Below are 12,648 nucleotides of genomic sequence, written 5' to 3' on the forward strand. Positions count from 1 at the left end.
TTCCTGAAAAATATAACTTACTGAAATTGACATAAGAAATGAAAACAGATTCTGAAAAGCATTATATCTGTGAAGTAAATGGAATTTATCATGAAAAAAAATCTCAGATATGAAAATCCTTCTGGCTTAAAGAAGTTTACTGATTAATTCTATCAAGTATTGAAGAAACAAAAAATACCAAACTTACACAAACCATTTTAGCAAACTGTGGAGGAATGGTCACTGTATATTTCATTTAAGTTGTCCAATTTCTTAACATGCTTTTTGAGGGCAACATAGCCCTAATACGAAAACCTTACAGACATGATGCAAAAGTGAAAAGCACAGATCAATTGCACTCATGAATATGAATGAATATATTTATAAAATATTAGCAAATCTAAACTTAATGTATATAAAAAGAATAGTATATCACAACCAACCAGCATTTATTTAAAGGACATAAGGTTTTAAACATTTGAAAACCACACAATGAAGTTTATAATATCACATAACAAATAATAAAACTTACGTCATCATTGCAATAGATTTAGAAAAAGTATTTAACAAATTTAACACCCATCTATATAAGTTAAAACAACAACAAAAAGAAACTCTGAGAAAACTGAAAATAGAAACTTTCTCAAACTGATAAAGAGCATACATATAGAAACCTTTAATCAGCATAGTACTTAATGTTGGAAATATAAATTATGTTTCCCCTTGTTATCTGGAAAAAGACAAGAATATCCATTTTAACCACCTCTATTTATATTGTTCTAAAGTCCATAGTTATTGCAATAAGCCAGATAAAAGTAATAAAAACATCAAGATACAAAGGCAAAAAATATATTATCTCTATGTTCAGATTATATAAATTGTTTACCTATAAAATTCTAGAAAATCTTTGTAAAAACTGTAAGAACTGATAAATGAATTTAGCAAGATTAGATAATACAAGATTGCGACACAAAAATTAGTTATATTATTTTTCATTAGATTAAAAAAAATTGGGAAATAAAGAGAGGAAAACACTTTAATTTACAGTAAAGCCTAGAAACAACAACAACAACAATAACACTTAGAACTAAGTTTAAGAAAAATCATTAATGAACTTTACACAAACGTTATTAAAGAAATTTTTTAAAAGACCTAAGCAAGTGTAAAGATATACCATGTTCATGATTGGAAAACTCAATATTCCCTTAGGATGTCAATTCTTGGCCAGGTGCGGTGGCTCATGCCTTTATTCTCAGCACTTTGGGAGGCCGAGTCAGGCAGATCACGAGGTCAAGAGATCGAGACCACCCTGGCCAACATGGTAAAACCCCGTCTCTACTAAAAATACAAAAATTAACCAGGCGTGGTAGTGTGCACCTGTAATCCCAGCTACTCAGGAGGCTGAGGCAGGAGAATCACTTGAATCCGGGAGGTGGAGGTTGCAGTGAGTCAAGACAGCACCACTGCACTCCAGCCTGACGACAGAGCGAGACTCCATCAAAAAATAAAAAATAAAAATAAAGATGTCAATTTTTTCCTAATTGAGCTGTAGTTCTAAATGTCAGTAAATATTACAGCAGTTTATTATTTTTTTGGCAGAAATTACCAAATACAATCTAAAATACATGTGAAAATGCAAAGGACCTAGAAAATATCCAAAGCAGTTTTCAAAATAAAGGAAAAGTTAAGAGAATTTATCCTACCTCACTTGGAGACTTAGTATAAAGATACGGAAATTAAGACACTCAGTTATTGGAGAAAATAGATGATTGACAGATAGATAGATAGAGAGATGTACTAGAATAGAAAATCTACAAATAGGTGCCAAAGCAATGCAATGGGATAAGAAAATCTTTGAAAAATGGTATTGAGTTACCTGACTATCCTTATAGAAATAAGTGAGAACTTACTTTAACTTCATTCAATACTCACTCATATGAAAACAAATTAAGTTTAACTTCATCAAAATTGATAATTTGATTTATAGCTGGAAACAAAACCTAAAACTATAAAACTATTCTTTGTTACAATTAGTTATTTCTGGAACAAATGGCTGTTATTGTTCTGATACATTGATCATATATTCTGCAACCTTGCTAACTCTCTTATTAGTACAAATACTATATCTGTTTATTTTCCTTCATTATGAGCTACAAATATATATCAGCTACAAATGATAACAATTATATATTTCCTTTCAAAACTTACACTATATCTCTCTTTTTAGGCTATTATCTTATTATTGACAAAGCATTCCAATATGTTGTTACATAAGAGAGGAACTTTGGTTATAGGTACGTTTTCCTTATTCTTAAAGAAATGTGTCTCAAGTTTTAGCATAAACTGTAATTTTTATTGTAGGTTGTAGTAAAAAACAAAAATAAAAATATCACTTTATGGAAGTTTATTTTTATTCCACTATTTTCCAATATGTTTAATATAAATATTTATTGAACAATAAGAAATGCCTTTTACATTTATTGATAATAATTAGCTTTTTTAGATTTTTAATCTAATTAATTGTAATAATAGATTGTATTAAATCATATCTGTGTTCTTTATCTAATACTTATCCAGAATTTTTATTACCTAATACTTATCTAGAATTCACTTATTATCTAATACTTATCTGGATTTTTTTTACATCAATGTTTCTGTATAACATAGGCTTATTTTCTTTTCTAGTACCATACTTATTCATGACTGGTAATAAAATTAACTATACATTTTATATGTGTATAATTTTAGTTGATAACTTCTCCCTGCACTCTGATTTTTTTTCTTAATGGAGCTGAAGCAAGGGAATGTCATTAATTATCTAAGTACCTAAGTATCTGAGGCTAGAAAATGGCATTATTAGATTTGCATTTTTAAAGGTCATTTGGATGTAAGAGTGGAGAACTAATTTGAGGGTAATAATATTGTTAGAGTCAGGGAAGGCAGTTGAGAGAGTGAATTTTTTGTAGTTTTGATTTGTATTTTCCTGAAGATTAGTGATGATATTGAACATATTTTTATATATTTACTGACCATTTGTAGGTCTTGTTTTGAGAAACGTCAGTTCAGATAATTTGTCCATTTTTAAATTCAATTTTTTTGCTATATAAATGCTTGATTCCTTGTGTATTCTAAATATTAATCCCCTGTCTGACGAATAGTTGACAAATATTTTCTCCCATTCTGTAGGCTGTCTTTTCTCTCTGTTGATTGTTTACTTTGTTGTACAGGAGCTTTTTAGTCTAATATAATTCCATTTGTTTATTTTGCTATTATTGCCTGTGCTTTTAAACTGTTAAATATTTTCAAAGACCAATGAAGTATCATCTCATCTTAGTTAGGGTGGATATTATCAAAGAGACAAAAAAAAATGCTGGTGAGGATGCAGATAAAGCAAAACACTTATACACTCTTGGTGAGAATGTAAACTTGTTCAGCCACTATGGTGAAGAGTATAAAGTTTCTTCAAAAAACTACAAGTGGAACTACCATATGATCCAGCAATCCTAATACTGGGCATTTATTCAAAGTCAAGGATATTGAAGAGACATCTGCACCCTGATGTCTATTGTAGCACTATTCACAATAGGAAGATATGGAATCAACCTAGGTTCCCAACAACAGATAAATGAATTTTTAAAATATGTAATATACACATTGGAATACAATTCAACCATAAAAACAATACAATCCTGTCATTGGTGGCGTAGATGGAAATGAAGGACACTGTTAAGTGAAATAAGTCAGGAACAGAAAATTAAACACTGTATGTTCTCACTCACATGTGTGAGAAATAAAAATAAAATCCTAAGCCTCCAACCAGCTGAGCATACCTTCTCCTGACCAAGAAGACACCAGAGAAACCTTGAAAACAGAGTTCTCAGGCATGGCAGGATAGGAGATTGGACATGCCTCATTATTCTCCTCTCTCACTAACTCCCGTTAGGCTTTCTTCCCTAAAGGCTAAACGGAAATCAGTCATTTCAGAGGACTCCACTACCACTGATGTCAACCAAACACCTGATGTTGCCCCTCCTTTTATTTGCAGAATGACCACAGAGTGGGGTTCTGGCCAGTCTATGTGAATGTACAGTGAGGGTTTTTATGTCCTCTGCTTTACCTTTTTACATTGAAGGGCCAAAAATTTCACACAAATCATACTAACATACCATTTTTTTTGTCCAGGGACCCATGAAGGGGCATAACACTCAATTCCTCATGCACATGTTTCTCCTTTCATAAATATTCATGAGTCCTCCTATTGCTTATTAAATATGTATATTTGGTCACCCCATTTAGTATAAATTCCTATTTTCTTTGCCTCTCTCTTGAAGTGTCTGTTTCTAGACTTCACCTCTCCTACTCCTCAGTACACATGTGTGTATGCATCCTGCCATCTCACCACCATCAGTGGGAGCACAGCTCTCAGTCCCACCCCTACTGACATGCAGGCACCCCACAATGCCACCAGCACTGGCATGAATGCTGGCAACGAGGCCTCTGCCAGCAAACTACCCCTGCCATGCCACCACTGCAAGCATGTGCAAGAATGCTGCCACCCCACTCCTGTTGGTGCCCCACCAAACCCAATGCGCATGCACACCAACATGCCACTGTTGAGAACCAACCAAAATATTCAGGACCTGAACTAGACACTTGACCAAGTGGAACTAACAGATATCTACACAACTCACCACCGAAAAACAACAGGGTATACATTCTGCGCCATTGGGACTGCTGAGACACACAAGTGAGCATGTATTCTGTTGTCACTGCCAAGATGAAGTGCTTTGGCCAACACCATCAACTGGAGTGTTGTGGTCAGCAGACTGAGAATTCTTCACGCCCTTCATTACAATAAGTTCCCAACGACCAGGGGCCAGAAAACAAAGCTGGGGACCTGTTACCAGACCCAGAGTTAGAGCACACAGCCCAGGAGTGCTGAGGTGCACTTTGGTCCCCTAACATGTTTCAGAAACAAAACCAGTTAACTTAACCCACCTTATATCACAATCAAACCTCCAAGGACATCAAAGAAGAAAAAGAAAAAGAAAAAAAAAAAAAGGCCATCCAAAGGATAGCACCTTCGAAAATAAAAGGTACATCGGCACACAGAGGTGAGAAAGAACCAGCGCAAGAACTCTGGAAACTCAAAAAACCAGGCAGGGCATGGCGGCTCACGCCTGTAATCCCAGCACTTTGGGAGGCCGAGGCGGGTGGATCACCAGGTCAGGAGGTCGATACCATCCTGGACAACAGGGTGAAACCCTGTCTCTACTAAAATACAGAAAATTAGCCCGATGTGGTGGTGCATGCCTGTAGTCCCAGCTACTCAGGAGGCTGAGGCAGGGGAATTGCTTGAACCAGGGAGGCGGAGCTTCCAGTTAGCTGAGATTATGCCACTGCACTCCAGCCTGGTTACAGAGCAAGACTCCGTCTTAAAGAAAAAAACAAAAAAAGAAAAAAAAAAGCCAGAGTGTCTTCCTGCCTCCAAATGACTGCATTAGCGTCTTACCAATGGTTCCTAACCAGGCTAAAATGGCTGGAATGCCAGACGTGCAATTCACAATATGTGTAGGAATGAAAAACATTGAGATTCAGGGAAAAGTCATAACTTAATCCAAAGAATCTGAGGAATACAATAAAATGATACGAGAACTGAAAGAAATGGCCATTTTAATAAGGAAACAAACTGATATGATAATGCTGAAAAACTTACTGCAATAATTTCACAATACAATTGTAAGTATTAACAGGCAAATTGACCAAGTTTAGGAACAAATATCAGAGTTGGAAGACTAGTTCTCCAAATGAACTCAATCAAATAAAAATACAGAAAAAAATGAAGGAAATAACCCCGGAGAAATATGGGATCAAGTGATGAGAACAAATTTATGACCCATTGACATCCCTGAAAGAGAGGGAGAGAAAGCAAGCAACTTGGAAAACATACATGAGGATGTTGTCCGTGAAAATGTCCCAGACCTCACTAGAGAGGCCAACATTAAAATTCAGGTAAGACAGAGAGCCCTTGCGAGATACTATACAAGATTACACCCCCAAGACACATAATCTTCAGATTTCCCAAGGTCAAAATGCAAGAAAAAAATGTTAATGGCAGCCAGAGAGAAGGGATAGGTCACCTACAAAGGTAATCCTATTAGGCTAACTGCAGATCTTTCAGCAGAAACTCTCCGAGCCAGAAGAGAGAAATAATAGCGGTAGGCTTCGCCATTCCACTGACCTTATTAAACAGAACACTGATGTAGAAAATTAATCAAAATATTCAGAACCTGAACGAGACACTTGACCAAATGGAGCTAACAGATATCTATAGAACTAGAACTCTCCACCAAAAACAACAGAATATACGTTCTTCTCATCTGTACATGGCATATACTCTAAAATCAACCACACAATCAGCCATCAAACAATTCTCAGTAAATACAAAAAAATACTGACATCATACCAAGTGCACTATCAGATCACACAGCAAAATGAAAATTGAAATCAACACTAAGATCGCTGAAAACCATACAATTACATGGAAATTTAAAAATGTACTCCTGAACGACTTCTGCATAAATAATAAAATTAAGCCAGAAAACAAGAAATTCTTCAAAACTAACGAAAACAAAGATACAACGTAGCAGAATGTCTGTGACACAGCTAAAACAATGTTGAAGGGAACATTTATAGCACAATATGCCCACTTCAAAAAGTTAGAAAGAATTCAAATTAACAACCTAACATCAAACCTAGAGGAACTAGAAAAACAACAGAAAATGAACCCCAAATCTAGCAAAAGGCAAGAAGTAACCAAAATCATAACTGAACTGACTATAGTTGAGATGTGAAAAACAATACAAAAAAATCAGTGAGTCTAGAAATTGGTTTTTTGAAAGTATAAATAAGATGGATAAACTGCTATCTAGATTAATTAAAAAGAGAAGATCCAAATAAACACAATCAGAAATGACAAAAGCCTCTAGACTTGATAAAAAACTTCAGCAAAGTTTCAGGATACAAAATCAATATACAAAAATCACCAGCATCCCTATATACAAAGAACATACAAGCTGAGAGCCTAATAAGGAACAAAATCCCATTCGCAATATGTACAAAAAAAATTAAAATACAATACCTAGAAATACAGCTAAGCAGGGAGGTGAAAGATCTCTACAATGAGGATTACAAAACACTGCTGAAAGAAATCAGAGATTATATAAACAAATGGAAAAATATTTCATGCTCATAGATAGGAAGAGTCAATATCATTAAAATCGCCATAGTGCCCACAGGAATTTACAGATTCAATGCAATTCCTATCAGATACCAATGAGATTCTTCACAGAATTTGAAAAAAAAACAAAAAAAAACCTGTTTTAAAATTCCTATGAAACCTAAAAGGAGTCTGAGTATCCAAAGCAATTCTCAAAAAAAAGGACAAAGCTGGAGGCATCATATTGCCGAACTTCAAACTCTGTTTACCAGGCTACAGTAATGAAAACAGCATGGTACTGGTACAAAAGCAAACACATAGACCAATGGAAGAAAAAGGGAGCCAAGAAATAAAGTCCCACACCTATAAACATCTAGTCTTCAAAAAAGTTCACAAAACCAAGCAATGGGGAAATGAGTCCATATTCAATAAATGTTGCTGAGGTAACTGGTTAATCATATTCAGAAGACTGAAACTGGACCCTTGCCTTAGGCAATATGCAAAAATCAATTCAAGATAGATTAAATACTTGTATGTAAAAACTATAAAAACCCTGGAAGATAGCCTAGAAAATACCATTCTGAACATAGACCCTGGTAAAGATTCATAACGAAGATGCTAAAAGTCATTGCAACAAAAACAAAAATTGACAAATGTGACCTAATTAAACTAAAGAGATTCAGCAGAGCAAATGAAATTATCAAGAGCAAACTGACAACCTACAGAATAGAAGAAAATATTTGTAAACTATGCATCCAACAAAGGTCAAATATACAGAATCTGTAAGGAACTTAAATTAACAAGCAAAACAAAATAACCTCATTACAAAGAGTAAAGGAAATGAAATCGACGCTTCTCAAAAGAAGACATATACGCAGCCAACAAGCATATGAAAAATCACTCCACATCCCTAACAATTATAGAAATCGAATCTAAACCACGATGGGATATACCCTCTCACACTAGTCATAATAGCTATTATTAAAAAGTCAAAAGATAACAGATGCTGGTAATGTTGCGGAAAAAAAAGAACACTTTTATACACTGCTGGAGGGAATGAAAATTCATTTAGCCATTGTGTCAAGCAGTTTGGTGATTTCTCAAAGAACTAAAAACATAACTATCATTTGACCCAACAATCCCATTACTGGGCATATATGCAAAGGAATATAAATCATTCTACCATAAAGATACATGCAAGCATATGTTCATCACAGCACTATTCAACAATAACGAAGACATGGAATAGACCTAAATGCCCATCAGCAGTAGACTGTTAAAGAAAATGTGGTACATACACACCATGAAATACTACACAGCCATAAAAAGAATGAGATCATGGTGTTTGTAGCAACACGAATGAAACTGACGGCCATTATCCTAAGCAAATTAATACAGGAATAGAAAACCAAATACCACATGTTCTCATTTACAAGTGAGAGCTAAGCATTGAGTACATATGGACACAGAAAAGGGAACAGACACCAGGGCCTACGTAATGGGGGAGTGTGGAAGGAGGTTATGCATCGAAAAATTACCTATCAGGTATTATGCTGATTACTTGAGTGAGAAAAGTAGCTGCGTACCAAACCCCCACAACACACAATTTGCTTATATAACAAACCTGCACTTGTTATATATTTGCCTATATAACAAACCTGTACTAAACCTAAAACAAAAAGTTAAAAAAATAAATCATTCTTTTAAAGATTTTTTTTTTCTTCTTTTTATATATTATGAGTAGAAATGATGAGGCAGTGGGAAGAGATAAGAATTTTAAGAGCTGTAACTAAGATGAGATCCATATAATTTTGTGGCCATTACATAAGTGGGGCAAAGCATGATGAAGCTTACATTTTTCCAGTTGGGAACCTGATAAAACCATTGCTAAGATATGGAATATGGAATAAAAAGAGTGGCTACAAACAAAAATGGTTATGATAATTTTTGTGTATGTATAGTAATTGGTAGTCATTTAGAATTTATAGGTATAGGCCTTTAAGGTGAAATTCATTCTGGAGAGTTCTATTTGAGAGAGGGTAGAGATTATGATTCTACTACAGGAATAGATGAAAATATTTCACATTCAATAAGTAATTTAGCAGAAAGCAAGAGTTCCATGAATTTAGAGGCAAATTACAGGAGAGTCGTGAAAACTATGATTTGGCCTAGGTTTTTCTCTGTTTTTTTGGTTAGCAATACTTCTTGCTGAGTTGTATTTCACAGTCAATGTAATGATGGCCCCAAATTTGAGGCCTCAAAATTATGGTATTTAGGGAATCCCCTGAATAGTTATTTATGCAGTACCTGGACTGCAGTCAGTCCTCCATATTCATACTTCTGGATCTCAGGCTACAAAATGTGTATTTAATAGAGAAATTAGCACACATGGGACAGGTTTTTCTTTTGCAGCCCTGATGTGTAATTCAGGGCAGAAATGACAATATAAATGCAAAATCTTGAGTAGGATTCTCTGTGCCTTTGTGAACTAATAGAGAGCAATCCACCTAAGATTGTAATGTTGGCAGGGAATAGATTTGAGTCTGAGCACACCTCTTGTAAGAAGAGCCTTTGTTAAATGGCTTAACACCTTGTTATAGAAAGAGAACACAGGTCCTATCTTTACAGAAAATGTATCCAAGCAATCCTTGTTCTTGTGCAAATGAATGCTAATGCTTCATTCTTAAAATTTCACCTGCAGAAAAAAGTATCATGTAAGCTCTTTGCATTCCCCAAAGTGGCTGCTATGGAAACGAGTCCTGATGCATGACAGAGGAGGAAAGCTATCAGTCCTGTGGCTAAACAAAGAGGGGACATGTCCACTAGATTTCCAATTGCATATAGAATCAAGAAAGAAGCAACTGGGAATTACTCCACACAGCAAATCTAAGGCAGAGATTTGCCTTAGATTTGTTCATTTGGCTTTGCCAGTTACTCCTTCTCAATGCCCATAATTAAATGTGAGTTTCTGGGCACTAATGCAGAAGCCAGATTTGCTCTGAGCCTGCGGGGCTTACAAATTGGTTGCTTTTGCAAACTGTTATTGTTCCTTTAGGTCAAGAGGGGAAGAATGATTGTCTTTGTTCTGTTGAATAAATGCTCCCCTTGTGGTTCGAAAGAAGAAATTTGCCTTTCTCACCCTCTAAGATTACATACAAAGGGAGAATTGGCTTTGGGCAAGTTAGACTTGATGAAAAAATACACAGTTCTACTGGATTATAGCATTGTGTGCTGCCTTAGAGTCACATGACTCCAGTTTTGCCTTCTATATGCCCAAGGCTTTAATCTTTTTCTGATATAGTGGGATCTCCAGCCTAAGCACTGACTTTCGTGTGATAGTAAACAATGCCTGTACACTCCCACAAAAAGTTCAAGATGTCCTTACACGTATTTGCTGTAGGTATCTTTCAGCTGACTTTGGTGCCTTAGAATCTAGATGCTTTGCACCTAGTTTCACCTTTGCTCACAGATACTGTAGCAGGACGAGTCGTGACAAAACCCCTCAGACACAGAGTTGTAGAAGGAAGCGCTTTATTCAGCTGGGAGCATCGGCAAGCTACCGTCTTAAAATCTGAGCTCCCCAAATGTACAATTTCTGTCCCTTTTAAGGACTCACAACACTAAAGATTTCACATGAAAGGGTCGTGATTGATTAAGCAATCTCGGGGGTACTTGACAGGGGCTTCATGCACCGGTAGTCAGAGTGAAACAGAACAAAGCAGGGAGTTTCACAATGTTTTTCCATACAACGTCTGGAATCTATGGATAACATCAGTTGCTAAGTCATGAGGTTATTTTTAACTATTAGGTTTAGGCCCAGCAGGCCCAGGCCTGGTTTCGGGTCTAGTTTTGGGTCTGGTGCCTGGTGCCGGGCTGACTGCCTTTGGTTTCACTTCCTAGTTTTTTTCTTAAAACAGGTACTGAGTATAAAACAATATAAAACAGTGTGGGAGGGTCTCTCTCTCTTCCCTCAATACTAGTGCCTTTTAGAATCCCAAGAGGCCAAACTAAAACTGAAAAGCCTAGGAGGACCTGGTGTGGCACAATGTCATCATGATCCACGCAACAGTGGAGGCAATGTTACTGTCTGCCCTAGGTTATACTTATATGTAAATTAAAAATAAAATTCATAGGAAGCAATTATATTAGAGTTGGTATTTAATCCAACATTCTTCTGATTTATCTCACATATAAACTTACTTCATCTTAATATGAGAATTAAATCAAATAATAAATTTGAGAAAATCTAACAGATTTGTTCAAAATATGATTGCCGAATAAATAAATTAATAGTATATGCTAGCACAGTGTATGCATGTGTGTTTTATGTGCATATATGTGTGTATAATGTCTAATTGTTAATATTACCTATACTAATGACTCTAAAAGTTAAATCTTGATATACACTAGAGCAAGATTGTCCAACCCACAGCCCATTGGCCACATGCAGCCCAGGATAGCTTTGAATGCAGCCCAAAACAAATTCATAAGTTTCCTTAAAACATTATGAGATTTTGTTGTGATTTTTTCGTTTTTAGCTCATCAGCTATTGCTAGTGTTAGTGTATTTTATTTGTGGTCCAAGATGATTCTTCTTCCAATGTTGCCCAGGGAAGCCAAAAGGTTGGATACCATTGCGTCAGAGTAAATACTTTGCATTCATAAATGAAATATAAAAGAGTAGCATAATAATCCAACAAAATATTTCTGCCCTTAATACTTACGAGGCATATTTAACCTAAATTTAAACATTGTATTGGCCAAGTCATCATTTCCCTTTAGAAATTTGTATATTCCAAAAATATTAGCCCAGGGTGGTGGTGCACACCTGTAATCTCAACTACTCAGGAGGCTAAGGCAGGAGAATCGCCTGAACCCGGAAGGCATAGGTTGCAGTGAGCCGAGATGGTGCCACTGCACTCCAACTGGGTGACAGAGTGAGACTCCATCTCAAAAAAAAAAGTGCATATTCATGATTACAAAATCTGATTCTCCTTTAAAACCATTTTGACTACCCTGAGAAACCTGAGATAGTTTTTGCAACACTAATTGGTCATATCCTCTGGTTGTTGACTACCAAATAAATCTGCATTTCCTCTCAGCAACACTTCTCTTTTGAGTTTGGCTTTTGAGCAGCAGGCAGCTGAACCTGGGTTACGCTACAATTTTTCGTGCCCAACATGGGATTGTAACCTACAAGTGGTCTAGCTTGCCTGGTATCCAACAGATGGAGCAATTGGGCACAGCGGTGTTCACACTACCAAGCAAAGCAACAATCACTTTGAATGCAAGCTACTTGTAGCTAGCTGATCCCATGGCTGGGATTCCAGGGACACCCCAGCAGCTGCCAAAATTGCTCTGGCTTGAGGGATCTCCCTTTTTTCCTCTTTCCAGCATCAGCTGCCTGCAACACTTCACTGGTGTTAGGAAAAGCAGTGTGTCTGGGGAAGT

Source organism: Mandrillus leucophaeus, unplaced genomic scaffold (genome assembly GCF_000951045.1).
Source record: "Mandrillus leucophaeus isolate KB7577 unplaced genomic scaffold, Mleu.le_1.0 Scaffold481, whole genome shotgun sequence".
In the NCBI taxonomy this organism is placed as follows: domain Eukaryota; kingdom Metazoa; phylum Chordata; class Mammalia; order Primates; family Cercopithecidae; genus Mandrillus; species Mandrillus leucophaeus.